Genomic DNA, 17,490 nt, shown 5'->3' on the forward strand with positions numbered 1-17,490 from the left:
ATCAAGCATGATAGGACCCGTAGCCCCGCCATTTCCTCTCGCATCAGCAGTGCTGTCGCTTCCATTCCTCCGATAAATATGCGTCGCGATGAGCGTTCGCAGTTACATGGTGATTATAATTAAACTTCCGCTAGTTGAACCAGTTTGGACGTAAAAATTGTTTACTGTATTCCTGCAGGATTTGTGTAGTTAGTAGCGTTAGTGTCGTGATTCTCCGTTAAAGTGGCTAGGGACCACTTAAAGAAAAGAACCTAAAGGAAGTATTTCCGTCGTACAATTGCCGATCGATAATGCATTGCGCCAGCTGCTAGTCTTACTTATTCTTTTTTTTTTTTTTTGGCGGGGGGGGGGGGGGGGCGCTTCGCACGTTCAACATCGTAGGAACTTCGAATCCCTACTTGAACGACTCCAGGAAAGTGACTTATGTTGTCAGCTGAAGAAGCGCAGTTTCTTCATCCCTGGGGGGAAACACCTGGGGCACGTTCTCAGGAACTAAGGTATCGCCTACACGACCCCATAGACACAGTCACTAATATGCCTATCCATACTGGCATTAAAAAGTTGCAGCTGTTCCTGGATAAACTCACATACACCGTAAAAGGTCAAAGCGCACTCCCCATTAACCAACCACACGAGAAGGGCAAAGAATTTCCGTGGTATGCCACTTGTCAGCAGGCTCTTCTTCAGTGCCTTAAGGACAGTCTCAACGCGGTGGCTCGTCTGCTGTCGTATACTCTGGGGCTGCCACTGAAACTCGCGACAGACGCTTCCTTGTACGGAATTGTGATAGTTTTGTTCCGTACGTTGTCGGATGGTTCTCACTGGCCAATCGCCTTCAGCTGCAAGACGCTGACAACGGCGTAGCTCAACTTTTCACAGTCTAAGAAGGTGGCTTTAGTGATCATTAATGGAATCAAAAAATTTCATATTTATTTGCATGGCTCCACTTGCGGATTGACCAAAACACATTGGCTTCATTGTTCGGACATCTTTCTAAGCTCCTGGGAAAGACGACGCAGCGTCCGCATCGTTGGGCGTTGTCCTTAAGAGGGCACAACTACAAATCTACTTTCGTCCCACTTTTCAAGGGGCCAACGCTGACACCCTTTCAAGCCTTCCTCTTGGCCTGACGTTGATTTCGGTCGTCAGGAAGCCTGTTGTTTTGGTGTGGAGCAACATCTATTTCAAACCCTTGGGGGAATTCCCATTCCCAACATGCAATGCAGCCATGGGCTCCCACCCCTGAGGAATCCTTACGCTGTGATACAGACGAAGTGGCCAGAGTATGTTCACAGTCAGGCCATTTCGCCCTATCGTAGTTATTTCGCATTAAATTATCGGCTCAACACAACAGACTGCATCTTAAAGTTTGCAACAGAGAACTCTGACTGCCAGAACGCTATTCTGTCCCCTCTCCAACCCATATCAGCTGCTGCATGCTCCCATTGCTCAGTCCAAGCTGATTCTTCTGGGCATTTGAGGGAGCTATGTGGCTGGTGGTAGCGAACGCCCTCTTGTACTTCTGTTATGTCATGCAGATGATGTCCACTATTGTTATCCGCTGTGCCCTCTCGATGTTATTGCCCACCGAGAGAATCCCATGACGCAGGTGTCGGGCTGCAGTTCCCAACTGATGTTTCATAGTTCCGTCATTATGGCATCAGACATCTGACTAAGCCCGACGTACACCCCGCCGCCAACATGGAGGTCAAACGAAAGGTCCGCATTTTAAAGCACAGATGCGGAGATCGTCTATCAAGGGAGCACTTCAGGTCTTCCTCAACATGTATCGGTCCACTCTCACAAACAGAAACATTCCAGCCGAAAAGCTACACGAGCACTAGCATCGCTCCCTGTTAGACCTCTTGCATTGAAACGTCCCCTTTTAAACAACTATACAGGACTGTGCTTAAGCTGAAACACAATATTTTTAGCGCAACGCAATCTGACTTTCAAAAATCCCTACAAAAGAATGGCCCTGACTAACATTAACCTATACGTTTCACAAATCACTTACCTCACAAAAATCTTGGTTACTCGAGCTACTGCAATAAAGCGAGCGCCACTACTGCCAGCTAAATAAAAGATTCAAACTACTGAAGGCACTAACTACTGATAGGCATAGTTAGCAAATGAAAGATTTTAATAGAGAACAAACAATGTGTTTACCTTAATAGTCATAATATATATAGCAGTTCATGACAAATTACAAAACTCCGCCATCTCTCTCCCCACATCCACCACTGCTGGCGTCTCACCTCCAACTGCGCAACGCTACGCGCTGTTCACAGCCAGCTGCCTAACACTACAATGGCGAGTATTACAACAATGCAAAGCAGCCACAGACTGCACACAGCACAGCCAATGATTTTCATACAGAGGTGGCGTTACCAATAAAGAAAACCTAAACAGCCTACTTACATAGCCCCCATGCTCCCCACAAAAAGTTTTACAAATTGTTTTGGGCACTGGGCAATACATATTTGTTAAAATTTTTCATAATCGTAATTACAATAACAAAGAAATCAAATGCACACACTTATTGATACAATGTTGATCAAAAGCTAAAATTTTCTCACAGTCCATAAAGATAGTTCTGATCATTCATCATAATAGTAATTACAGTTTTTTTTCACAAAGTCTCATTAGTAAAAGAAATTGCACAGAGAAGTAGTGGATTTCCATGCAATCTTGAAGAAGTAGTGTTGTCCCTCCAACGGAAAGACAGTGCTGACTCTTGACATGCTGACAGGTAATGGGCCACAACAGAGCAAACCCACAGCAGAGTCAGTCGAAGTTTTGAAGAGTATTGGTAGGTAGGTCATCACAGAGCAGACCCACTGTAGTCCTGGTAGAGATTACGGTACTGGTGGGCCACCAGAGGTGCAGACCCACTGCAGTCCTTGTAGAAATAATGGTACTGGTGAGTCAGCAAATGTGTAGACCCACTGTAGTCCTTGTAGAAATGGCCAGCAGCCATCTGTTGTGACTGTGCATGTGCACAATCACCATTGAAGAGTCTTGCAGACAATATAGCAAGTCCATAAACCACCACTTGTGCACTCACATTTTTTTTTTTTTTTGAAATGTCCTTAGAACCAGCAATGCTGTTATCCAGTCCCTTGCTGAATTATTAACACACGTGCAAACACTAACAGTCCCTACTTCTCACATATTGTCCATATACGAGGGCGGTTCAGAAAGTAACCTCCGATTGGTCACAGTGCGGGTTGTGGGGGGAGTAGCGACGCCATCTGTGCGTTCACGCACTCAACAGGTCAGTCGACATCAAGCCGTGGTCGAGTGAACGTCGTACCTGCGCTAGTTTAGTTTTTGTGGCAGTTTGAAATGTGTGCTGCAATAGAAAACCCCGCCAAATGTGAAGTGCGTGCTGTCATAAGGTTTTTTACAGCCAAAGGATATTCTGCAGCAGCTATTCATCGTGAGCTTTGTGCCGTGTACGGACCAAGAGTTATGAGTGAAGGAGTTGTCCGTGAATGGGTACGTTTATTTAATAGTGGACGAGAAAACGTTCATGATGAAGAGAGGAGTGGTAGACCATCATTGGTGACTGACGAACTCGTTCAGACAGTTGATGCAAAAGTTCGTGAAAATCGACGTTTCTCAATGTCGGAGTTGTCTACTGGTTTTCCACAGATTTCTAAGACTCTCTTGTACGAGATAGTGACAGCAAGATTGGGTTACCGTAAGTTCTGTGCACGATGGGTGCCCAAAATTCTTACCGACCACCACAAAACTCAAAGAATGGCCTCTGCATTAGACTTTCTGTCACGTTATGAGGACGAAGGAGAACCATTGTTAAACAGAATCGTGACCGGTGACGAAACCTGGATTAAGTACGTGAACCCTGAGACAAAAGAACAATCAAAGATGTGGGCACATTCAAATTCGCCTACCAAACCAAGAAAAGCCTCGCAAGATGTTTCTGCCAGAAAATTGATGGCAACGGTGTTTTGGGATGCCAAAGGGGTGTTGTTGGTTGAATTCATGGAACGTGGTACGACCATTAATCAAGACGTGTACTGTGAAACAATAAAAAAGTTACGACGGGCTATACAGAACAAACGCCGTGGTATACTGACTTCCGGTATCGTTTTTTTGCACGATAACGCCCGTCCTCACTCTGCTCGCAGAACAACGGCCCTTCTTGAGTCCTTCAAGTGGGATGTTATCAACCATCCACCTTACAGCCCAGACCTGGCGCCAAGTGATTATCACCTCTTCATGCATTTGAAGAAATGGCTCGGGTCACAGCGGTTTGATGACGACGAAGAGCTCAAAGATGCGGTCACAGGCTGGCTCCAGGCACAAGCGGGTGATTTTTATGCAGAAGGAATTTCAAAGCTTGTGAAGAGATACGATAAGTGCCTCAATCGCTATGGAGACTATGTAGAAAAATAGTGCAAAGATGTAGTTGTAAGATGTATATATTAAAATATTTTTATTTAACTTGATGTATTTTTTTTAAATCAACCGGAGGTTACTTTCTGAACGGCCCTCGTACTATGACCAACAGAAACGTGTGCAGTGAAATGGAACTTACAAGTTAATAACATGATGATCTGGTGTAAATTACAATTTTATAACAAAAGAATACGATTACAAAGGTACAAAATATATCATTAAAGAACATAACAATACAGATAACATTTGTAGTACAGGCTTTACAAAAGAATCGAAATAACATATACATCAGTGTTACAGGAATTATGACATGAATACATACATAAAAGATCAGAATAACTTTCTAAACATCAACTTCACACATGTGCATTAAAACAAAACAGAATAAATAATGTCTAAACATCTTTACAAAGAAAATAACATATTATTAATGCAAATTATATTTGAGGATAACAGTATTCCTCATCATAGTTCATGTAGCTGAGTATTAGAAAAATTCTACAACATAAGTCTTATCAGATAAACATATAAAGACAGGAAAAACACAAATATACAAGAGTACACAAACACATACCAGAATAACACAGGGGGGAAGGACAGGGTTTGTTTTACTGCAGTATTTTGCAAACAAAACTTTCTTTACTTCTTGGAGATCTCCCTTCAATCTTCATTATTTCCAAAAAGTCCTATCTATACCTGCTTTCTGTACTTTTTTTGTATGACTTCTCAATGCATTTCTTCCAATTCATCGCAACTCATTCTCATATATAGTCTACCCCCTCTTAAGCTAACTTAAATCTACTGAGCTCAGATGCTAAACTAAGGGACGGGGCAATGCAGCAGCACAAAACAATTAATATAAACAGCAATGACAAAAAAAATGGAAAATTGCAAAGCAAGCTACAGGAAATCTAAATTACCAAACAATGCAACGTTACAACTAATATGAGCCAATGTGCAGCAACAAGAAAAATAAATCAGTAGTAAAACTAGCTTAACAGAGTAATACAAAGTTAAATTCAGTAACACTATGCCTGGCAAACAGCAGCAGCAAATAAAATTTAAACCTAGACCTCAAGCAGAAAAAAAAATATTACACTAAAAATGGCCATGTCTAATACCTATGTCACATCTTAACACTAGAGTGATGCATCACAATTTATTCTAGAAAAGAAATTACCAAGTACTTGAAAAGAAAATTATGAATGCAGTTCCTGTGAAGGTAAATGTCTCTTTGTGCTCCCTCATTTTTTTTGAAAAAAATTATTATTTACTCGATCTGTAGACAGAAAATATTTATATTAATACATCTATAAAATTTTATTTTTACCAATGCTGCAGTGCAGCTAGAAACTAGATATTAAGCAAAATGAGTTAATAAATACATAAAGCAAGCCATATGGCATTTCTCTCAATTAGCAAGACAATAGCCGTGAAATGTTTCTCATCGTTTCATTAGGCATTTTAGTAAATGAAAGATTTTAATAGAGAACAAACAATGTATTTACCTTAATAGTCATAATATATATAGCAGTTCATGACAAATTTCAAAACTCCGCCATCTCTCTCCCCACATCCACCACTGCTGGCGGCTCACCTCCAACTGCGCAACGCTACGCGCTGTTCACAGCCAGCTGCCTAACACTACAATGGCGAGTATTACAACAATGCAAAGCAGCCACAGACTGCACACAGCACAGCCAGTGATTTTCATACAGAGGTGGCGTTACCAATAAAAAAAACCTAAACAGCCTACTTACAGCATCTCATGTTGGATGTACAGGCTCGCTTAAGTGCAGGGCGTCTGAGCTGTGTTTGGCCCAATGGGATCGTCGTAGGGCACAGCTGATTTCACTGCCGCACGCGACCTTCTGGCGCCCCACTGCTCCCGGCTCTGACGTTGCCGCCACCTCAGCAAGTCGATGAGAGGACAAAAGTGTGCGAATCCATGGAGAAACGGCAGCTCCCTATGCCCCAATCGTTCCTCAGCCCCTTGTTACCAGCGTACCTACTATATCTGGCTCGCTGTCGCCTATCCTTTCCCCTCCGCCCGCTATCCTTGGCCTGGTCGTCTGCGTCGGATGACTGAAACAATTTGCAGTGATCGATTCTGGCGACCCTTTCGCTCCCCGTCGCCAGTACCAGCATCAGACTGAACATTATAGGCCATACATATGGATCTCACGAGGGAGAGATTTAGTGTTCCGCCAATGGAGGATGCCGATTGCTGCTCAGAGGAGCTGCATCTTGCTATCGGCGATCACACCAGGGCTCTATGACCACTTCGCGTCGGCTGAACTGGTCTTACAGGGACAAGTCCATGCAAGCAGCAGCTAGTTCATTCGTGCGTAACACAGCACAAATGTTATTACGAATAGCAATGTCTTACTGCTATTGAGCTAATGTCATCTTTCGGCATTGACCTTTTTTTTTTGCCGTCAGTTTCTATTCAGTGGCCAGCTCACTATGGAGTTGGCTTAGTTTGTAAATTGTGTATTAATGTCCAGAGTGGACTGAAAACCAGTTGTTTCCTGATTCAGATATTAGTTTAGAATTTACAGGCAATACCAAATCAAAGCCGACCGCGGTGACCGAGCGGTTCTAGGCGCTTCAGTCCGGAACCGCGAGACTGCTACAGTTGCAGGTTCGAATCCTGCTTGAATTGTTATCGAGCGATCCTATAAAACAGGTTTGCTAGCAATCCCATATTTGACGAATAGGCGGGACACAACAATATTGGATCCTCTTGGAAGCTGTACATGCCCTGAAAATAGTCCATCGCTTGATGAACAACATTCCATCCCACTGCAGACAATGTTTCGCAAGCCCATACAATGAAGCTGCTGGTGAGTGACTTCTTTTTCGGCAAGCAATACACTCCGCACTCGTCGCACACCGAAAAATCAATATTTTAATACTTAACACCTCTATTCCACAGTTATAGGATTTTAATTTGCTGAGTTTCAGTACATTTTACATCCAGCACTGTGCAAAACACTCTCAATCAAATAGGAAATATGATTACATTACAATCACTTGATAGTTCCCTAATCTAATCTAATCTGCACTAGATCGCCGTAAATTGTGGAATACACTACGAGAATTAGCCAGATAACTCAGGGTAAAATAATTGCGTCCAAAATTCGTAGTGCAGCAATCCAAAACGAAGTCCAGTTGAAATCTACTAAACAGTCAGGTCACGAAATTACAGTATAGGGGCAGCACGAGTCGATGTATGTTGTCTCTTGTTTGTGGCTTGAAGTCAGCGTCCAGGATCATGTCACGGTCCTCCAGCCACAGGAGCAGCCCTTGGTAGCAGACATCGCAAGACATCGACCTCGGTCGGACTATGGGGATACAGCAGCCCATTTTGCCCTTTAATTGGGGCTCAACACGAGATGTGTTCCGGTCGGGTTAGTGATCACTGTACTGGTCCTTAGCGCACGCTGGCTATACGTTTTCAGCTAATTTCGAAATCTGGCTTCGCTGCCTCCTTTGTGGTGGGAGTATGGTCCTGTTGTGGAAACCAGCTGAAGCTGTTGTTCCAGTCTCACGCCTGTGCTGGAAGTCAGTGGTGCTGTACGTGAAAAGAGTCTCCTTCCATTGGGGACCAGCTCTGACAGCACTGAACTTGCAAATGTGCGTCTACTAAGTGTCTGAAGTTGTCTAGTCGATTCTTGCGATGTGTAAACCATTAAGTGTGGGTGCTGCTGGTTGGTGCATCCTTCCAACGTTGTGCCATCGGCATCCACTGAAAAATTTGTCATTTCCAGGGGGATCTGCTGACTCAAAGTACTCTTAATGGAACGCTTTCGAAAGTGAGTCCAAGTGTCTGTGCCCAGTGAACATTGGGGGCGACAACTGGGATGACGTTGTCTTAATGTATGCCTCAGGAAATCACAGATGGTTCAGAATCGACAGTTATGCTGCAGTTCAGTTGCAGGGCGCCCCTGTGTCGGTGGGTTCCTGTAGACAGACAGATATTAGGTCACGAACTCAGTCTTGGATACAGCTGAAAGTGTCTTCTTCATCTGCATACTGGTTGCAGGGCGCCCCTGTGTCGGTGGGTTCCTGTAGACAGACAGATATTAGGTCACGAACTCAGTCTTGGATACAGCTGAAAGTGTCTTCTTCATCTGCATACTATAAGTGTGGACTGCACATGGTGGCATCCAGCCAAGGAATATTCTAGGGAATTGGTTTAAGAAATTTATTTCATATGCCCAGCCAGTTCTTTACACGTTTACTCTTAGAGCAACTTACACTGTGCCTACGTGAGACAAGTTGCCTGTCTTTCAAAACCGAGGCATTTCTGTCCAGTTGAAGCTGCTGACAAGAGACGCCCTGAGACCTCTGCTAAAACTGCTAGCAAATTCACGCCATTGGTTTTAGCCAATAGCGTGCGTGCGATACAGGTCACATGTGTGGACACAGGAGTGTTCTGCGGTGCGGAACACAATTGCCTCTCTCTCTTGTAATCCAGACCTCGAGCAGATCAGACGTCTTTTCGGAAGGCAGAGCCTCTGGCTCTGCTATTCATGACCGGCCAGCTTCCCCTTCCGTTGCTCATGTTAGTTAATTGTTCGACTTCCTAGACAGGCCTAAACCTGGCAACTTCCGACCCTAGGCGCTCCCCTGGTATGCCATACACTGAAATATATTCTCTCTATTGCATCTAATTTCCTGTTCTGTCATTTAACGGCAACCCTGGATGCCCACTCTCAAGTCCTGACTGCTCGACCTCCTGCACACTGTCATCACGAGGCATATGTAACAACCTTCTCTCCTCTTCCCTGGCAGTGAACAGTCAGACCACAAATGTATTGTGAAAGCGAGGTAAACATTACCACAGCACGGCTCTAAATATCTCGCGGCTGTACAGGGGTACGGCTTTACCTCTGGCTTGTCGTCAGTGTCCTGGTTCATTTGAATGCCCACTAGCCCCTCTTACCAACTCTCAGAGGAATCGTCGACAGCGGACATCGCAGGGTACCGACACCCCTGTCGGAGGAAAAGAGCTATAGCACTACAGTTTCCCTTTTCACTAACGTTGACATCAAAAACTGTTATTGTGAAATATGCAGTAGCATTGACCTCGAATACACAGGTATAGTTATTACATCCCTTTGAAACTACTTACTATATTCAGTTGCAGACAGAGCAGTTTCAAAGTGATGTAACTGCTACAGCGGCAGGATGTCACACAAAGGGTTTCGCACCGTTTGAACACTGATAACTGAGGAAATATAAATAACTTGAACCAAGTATGATTAAATGGTGCTCTCGTGACTACGGCGTGCAGCAGTTACTTTGTATTTTCTTTTATTTATTTGCAGTTACCAGTAACTACGTGTGAATAAGACTGCAGGCTTGTCCTTGGATCAAGGAAAGTCGATTTTAAAGTGTTATCGGAAATGTGGAAACATGAAAGGAGTGGAGAGATGACAGCAGGCTGAGTCCGATATTGCTCCACCGTCATCTGTAGGAATAACAAAATTACGCGACTAATTTGACGGTTATGAAAGTGTGCGTGATCTGAAGAAGGAACGGAGTGGCAGTAGTATTGGGACAGGGCCGGTCCCATTCCAATGCCGGTACCATTCCAAAGTACCGTTATCCATGATGGCGGCCATGACGTCAGAGACACATCCCCCCGCCTACATATACGCGCTAGGCATGATCATAACACCGCCACCATTCCAAAGCACCGTTATTCAACAACAACAAGGTCGCACCCAGTGTATCCACCACGTGATGCGTGTCTAGTCTCTATTGCCGTAGCGAGGTGTGAGAGAGAGAGAGTTAGCGCCATCTCTCTATGTCACAACCCCGCGCCTACATACACGCGCTAGGCAGGACCTATATAAATCAGTGCACGGCCCACCTCACTCTCACACTGCTCGTATACTTCGTTCGTCCAATACTTGTCACGTCTTCGTAATTAAACGTGCAAAAATGAAGCGCCAGTCGACCTCCAGTGCAGTCACTCAGAACAGGATCAAACGGAAAAGTGAATATCATATTTCACATTATTCTACCTCGTTCATTATCCTTATTATTATTCAATGTTTTCACTTATTCGCTAATATCTAATCATTCATCTTCTTTTTCCAACAGAGTCAAGCGCCACCATGCTTAGCTCCGCAGACGCGTCCGACCCTGCATCATCATTAGCTTCGTCAACCATCTCATCCGGACCTACACCAGCGGCAGCCGACTCATCTGATCCAGTAGCGACCACGTGGGATCCTGTAGCCCACCTAGCTCACATGTTGGAGCAGGACAAGGAGTTGCTGCTCTCCGTCCCACTCAGCAATTTGTGTGATGAAGACGCTCGATCTGCTCACCACACAACGACTTCAACCACTGGTGGTGTTAAAGATCAACTAAATGGTGGTCAGTACTGGATGCCGACATATAACTCATCACAATCGAACACTCCCGTGATAGTGCAACCACCGAGTTTAGATACTGTAAATAAAAAGAATACGTCTAGTGCGGCTACGCTATTCACCACGACATATAATTTAACCCCCAGTGGCTCCAAACGTGTGAACATTGCTATAGACGTCCATCATGTCTGGGGGATCCAAGCTATCATGGAGATTGAAAATATTTCCAAAAGTGTTAAAGTGCCGATTTCCGAGTTAAACTGGGCCGGGATCTGCCATGCAGGGCGCTACATCAATCAACAAATGACCACCGAATATGATCCAACTCATTCCCCACCAGACATTCGTCTTGCCGATGTTACACTTTCTATTACTACTGTATATGATGACTGCGCCTTATGCGTTAAATCAGGTGTCGACAGCGTCTATCTAAGACATCCGTCAGTTATCAAATTATTCAACCTAGACTCCTCTATACGGTTTGCTCTCGAGAGACTGAATCGTTGGGTCCCTAGCATAGAGGCAGCATATAGTGATGTTAAAAACTCTCTACGTGTTAATAATATACATATTGACGATTTTGAGCAGCATCTTCGTTCGCATATGGCCATTAAAACTACAGACTTCCAATTGAAATGCGTGTGTCAAAAACCAGAGTACTCAGAGTTACCTATTGGACTGCGTGAGATACATGCAGAATTTATTGCCAGCCAAAGAGAATTATTTGGTATATATTGTACAGGTTTTAAGAAGAAACGTACAGATTATGATGACACCCCAGAAACAGTACATCCAATGTATGATTTTTAAATAAATAATTTATATCTAATCTTATCTCCTGTTTCTCTTTTATTTCATACCACCACTCCTATTATAATCAAATTGTTCCAATAATTTTTTTTAATTCTACTCAAATTATGATCATCTTACTCTTCATACTTGTTTTCTTCGTGTAGACAGTATAGTTCAATCGGTTAAGTGATCGAACTATACTGGCTACACACAAATATTATTATTATTATCCTCCCAGTTATATTTTCTATATATGTCAAGTACTTGTTTGTACATGGCTCATTTACTATCATGGCTGGTTGGGTGAAGCACCCTCGCCACAAGGACTTTGTTGTCGGTGATTGGTCATGTGAAGATTCAAGTGAAGAGCAGAAGAAGAAGAACAAGAAAAACGGAATTCTCCTTCCCGATAATATAAGAGCAATTATTGTAGGCCCATCCAACTGCGGCAAGACTAATGTCCTCATGACTCTGCTAACTCATGTGCACGGTGTCCGATTTGAACATGTCTGTCTATTCTCAAAAACACTCTTTCAACCCAAGTATCAGCTATTGCATGAGATATTTCGAGGTGTAGATGGCGTTACATACACAACATTCAGTGAAAGCTCTGATATCCCCCCACCTGAAGAAACAAAACCAAACACAGTATTCATATTTGACGATGTTGCAGTAGAAAACCAAGACCAAATTTGAAAATATTTCTCTTTCGGTCGCCATATGGGTGCTGACGTATTTTATCTAAGTCAAACATATTCCAGAATGCCCAAACAACTTGTTAGGGATAACGCAAACCTCATTATAGCCTTCAAGCAAGACAATCTTAAGACACATTTACCAAGCACATGTGGGGACGGATATGTCGTTCAATGATTTCTTAATGATATGTGCAGACTGTTGGAACCATTCACAGTATGGGTTTCTCGTTATTGATAAAACAAGAAAACTGTATGATGGTAGATACAGACGAAACTTTAAAGAATTTTTGCATATATAACAAGGTAATAGACGTTAGCACATCAGTCTACGCCATACCATGGACAAATTCGCGCGTATGTCCACCTCTCAACCTGAGATGATCGGTGTACACAGACAGAACATTCGCTTGTACTTGGATGCGAAAATTCAGGCTATGGCTCTTAAAGTTGCAAGTTGCGCAAGGAACTAGAGATCTATTACCAAACCCTTCTGAGAATGGTGAATGGGTTAAATGAGCTAGTTAATCAAGTCAGTAAGAAAGTAACCGACTTAACTGAAAAGGTCGATGGTATTCAGGGAAAAATAGATGTAGACCTGAATGTTGTCGATAAGGGCGATCATACTAAGAAGCTGAAGAAAATGAATGCATATATAAAGCCCCACGTCGCAGAGATGTCTGATTAGTATACGCTGAGATGTCGACGACCAAGCAGAAAGTCATTCAAGCGCGTAAAACAGTCCGAGAGAAATTACGGCTGCTGAGGTTAGGGCATATTGATCGTCAGCAAGCACTAAGAGAGACCTTTAAGCCCGTTACTGAGTCTTTCCGACAGCTCTCACCAAAAACAAAAACGAACCAAAACGACAGTCTTGCCATTGATGAATTCATTATTAGTCACGCACCAGGTCAGATAGATAGAACATTCGGCGTTAGCCCGGGAAGACCGTACATGTTGGGCGCGCATCCCATAACTGTAACAGAAGACAAAATACAAATAGGTGATAGACAGTTTGACCGAACACCAGGCTTAATGAACCTTATTTTCCTAAGACCAACCAAAAAACCTATAAATTATTCAGTTAGTGATAAGGACACGTACCGTCAAATACTACACATGACTGGTGTACACAAGATCACCAAAAGCCTAACCAACAGGAAGTATAAAACCATTATAAAACCAATACTTGAAGACCAAAACAGCAACAACGGTGCCAGCAGCGGAGATGGTATTGACATTGGTCTTAAGGCAGTGAACAATTGAATCCCTCAGTATATATATTATGACGACCCCAACGAACTAATAGATCGACTACGTCTGCTCATGGCATCAGCTGCTGCAGGTAATACAGCTCATTCGAATGAAGTTGTTTCCATAATCTCTGAGCTTCGAGAGAGAGGTATCATCGAATAAGTACGGAGACCGTAGTTCGAGAACTACACAAACCAGCACGCAAAACATACCCGCGCAGGCATGTCATGATTAAAGGGTTGGATGACTTGTGGCAAGCTGATCTTGTAGATATGCGACAATATTCACATGAGAATAATGGCTTCAAATACATTTTAATTGTTATTGATACATACTCCAAATTTGCATGGGCAGTACCAGTCAAGACAAAAACCGGTCCAAATGTCGCTGATGCTTTTGAACGCTTGCTACAGATAGGAACCAATCGATACCCGGACAATCTCCAAACCGATCATGGTGGTGAGTTCTACAATAGGTACTTCAAGACAGTGATGCAGCGGTATGGAATACATCACTACTCGACATTCACTCACCTGAAGGCAAGTATCGTAGAGCGCTTGAACAGAATAATAAAAGGCCGAATGTGTTTGCGGTTTAACCTTCGCGGCTCATACAAATGGACAGATATCCTCCCAGAAATAATTGCTCAATATAATAGAACCAAACATAGCACAATAAAAATGCGGCCAATTGATGTTCGTGATAACACACTCATGGATACGGTATACTTTCACATTAAGATACTGGATCCACGCAAACAGAAATTTAATGTAGGTGATTTGTTGCGTATCTCAAAACACAAGACCGCATTTGAGAAATCATACCTACCGAACTGGTCAACTGAGATATTTACCGTTTCAAATGTGCAGCGAACGAATCCTTGAACTTATTTATTGAAAGACAGTAAAGGTTAGGAAATTGCAGGCTCCTTCTACACTGAGGAGATGCAGAAGAGCTCACAACCAGATCTTTTTCTCGTGGAGAGAGTCATAAGACGACTTGGAAAAAAGGCCCTAGTCAAATGGCTTGGTTTTCCTGCTACACAAAACAGTTGGATTGCTGCCAGGGATTTGCTATATAATGAACATTCATCGCCCACAACCACCACAGTAGTCTGACATGCGCGATCGAAGGCACATTAGAGGAGGCTGTGGTGTTCTGGACAAACTACCTTTGGAATTACACATCCCGGGATATAACTACTGCGGACCTGAGACAAAACTTCAGAAACGGTTGGCGCGAGGCGATAAGGGAGTGAATCTGCTTGACGAAGCGTGCATGGAACACTACATTGCATACGAAGCAAATAAAGATCTACCAAGTCGTCACATTGCAGATAGGATTTTAGCTGATAAGGCTAAGGCGATACGGAAAAGAAAAGATATTGGTATAGGTCAACGCATCGCGGCATTCGCAGTTGATAAAACCATGCGCGGAAAAATCAAGTTAGGATTAGGAGTGATGAATTTCAAGCGAGTTATGAACGCTGCACGTCGCGCACTAAACATGAAGAAGAAGAAGGGTTGTATGAAGAACTGTATCCTGACAGCGATGTATGCAGCTAAAAACGCAATGAAGGACAAAGAATCACCAACTAGAAGAACAAGAAGATCCGTTAAAGCACCTCGCGTTCTACCAATACCCAAGACATCCGGCGGTTTTATTCCTTTTCTCATCCCAGCCCTCTCCGCGCTCTCAGCGGTAGGTTCGCTCGCCGGTGGGGCTGCAGCTATCGCTCGAACGGTCAAGAATGCGCAAAACTCGCAAACCCAGTTATAAGAGAGAGAAGACATAACCGCATGATGGAAGCAGCAGTAATTGGAAAAGGCGTATACTTGAAGCCGTACAGGAAGGGTCTTGGTCTATTCATAAATAAAAAAAAAAGCCCAATAGCGGTCCTACCAGATCGACCACTCACAAATACAGACCTTAAGTTTGTTAGGCATAAATTCAAGATACCAAGATTCCGTGGTTCTGTTTATGAGGGATACATTACCTAAGACTATGTGGAAAACTGGTGAATGCGGTATTGTGAATTTAGATGTTGTCGGAGGTCCTGGCACCCACTGGGTGGCGTACGTTATGAAAGAAGCTGGGGCAGTCTACTATTTCGACTCCTTTGGTGACCTGCAGCCACCCGAAGAATTACAGCAATACTTCACTCACAGAAGACATGTACTATACAATTATCAACGGTATCAGGACTTTAATACATACCTCTGCGGGCATCTTTGCATCATCTTTCTCTTGACGTTCACAAAGAAGAAGAAAAAGAACAAGAACTAACGTATATAAGCAAGATGTTTAAACATTCATTCATCAGTTGACGTTCAGATGCAATGTCGTACACTTTGACGTTGAAAGGACGGTCATCTGTATTGCGTGCAAATTACTTCCCACCAATTGATTTGAGTGCAGGTCAATGGAGTGTTGCACTGATTGGATTGGAGACGTACAACAGCATCCCGAATATTACCAACACTAACAATAAACTGCATCTCGATATTAATGGTGAAAAAGATATTCTTGAAATAGAATCTGGTGCATACGATATTGACGATTTAAACGAACTCTTAAAACAGTCTGGAAAAGGTATTGAACTAAGTGCAAACATCAATACACTTAAATCTGAAATAAGGACTCTAAATGCAACGATTGACTTTAACCAGAAACATTCAATAGGACCCCTGCTTGGATTCACAAAAGGGCAGATTTTGAAGAAAGATCCAACTAAATTTTACAAGTCCAATCAGTCTGTGGATATACTCCCAGTCAGCACAATACGTGTCGAGTGTAACATTGCTACGAATTCCTATCTCAACGATACTCTCATTCACACTATTTACGGATTCTTCTCCTCAGTTGCAGCGGGGTATAAGATTGATGAGACACCTGCCAATGCAATATACCTTCCAGTGACTGCTCAGACATTGGGCTATTTGGAGCTGCGTATTGGGGATCAGAATAATAAACTTGTCGACTTTCGCGGTGAGGAAATCATTATACGATTACATCTAAAACGAGATGGGCGTGCGGTATAAAACAAGTGCACGCAATACACAACGCGCCACTTCGCTACTGAACAGCAAACTGATAACACCTGCGAACTACGAATTTCTTAAATCAGTTGGTCTCAAACCCCGCAATGACGTCATCACTCAATATAACCAATCCAGTAGAGTATGATGACAGAATTATACGTCAAGAATACTTCTCTCATAAATCTTACTCTTCAACCACGTTTAACAAGAATGATGAAATCAGGATTGTCATACAGCACCAGGACACACTCACTCTTCCGTGCAAGAGTTTCATATATCTCGAGGGGTCATTCAAGAAAACTGATGGCACCGATACAGTGGGGTCCAAGCTGACACGCTACGCATTGGCATTCCTCTTCCAAGAGATTCGCTATGAACTGAATGGTTCTGAGATTGATCGTACACGCAGTGTTGGCCTAACATCGACCCTTAAAATATACGTCTCGGCATCACCAGCAGATCTGCACAGTTTAGAAAATGCTGGATGGTTCATAGACGAGGCGGAGGGTAGAACACCCCAGGAGTACAAGCGATTTACTGCATCAATACCTCTAAAAATACTTATGGGATATTTTGAGGATATGAGACAGATTATTATGAACGCTAAACAGGAACTTATTCTCGTGCGGAGTGCGACAGACAATAACTCGTACATTCAAGGAGCTCAAGAAGAGAATAGGATCACAATCAACAAATTAATATGGAAAATGCCTCACGTCAGTGTATCCGACGAGGAACGTTTGAATCTTTTAAAAGTGCTGAATTCAGGTACATTTCTGTCACTGACATTCCGCTCATGGGAGATCTTTGAGTATCCAGTGTTACCGACCGCAAGCAGACAAACATGGGCTATTAAGACCTCCAGTCATATCGAGACACCCAGATTCATTA

The sequence above is a fragment of the Schistocerca nitens genome, chromosome 7 (genome assembly GCF_023898315.1).
Source record: "Schistocerca nitens isolate TAMUIC-IGC-003100 chromosome 7, iqSchNite1.1, whole genome shotgun sequence".
NCBI classification, from domain to species: domain Eukaryota; kingdom Metazoa; phylum Arthropoda; class Insecta; order Orthoptera; family Acrididae; genus Schistocerca; species Schistocerca nitens.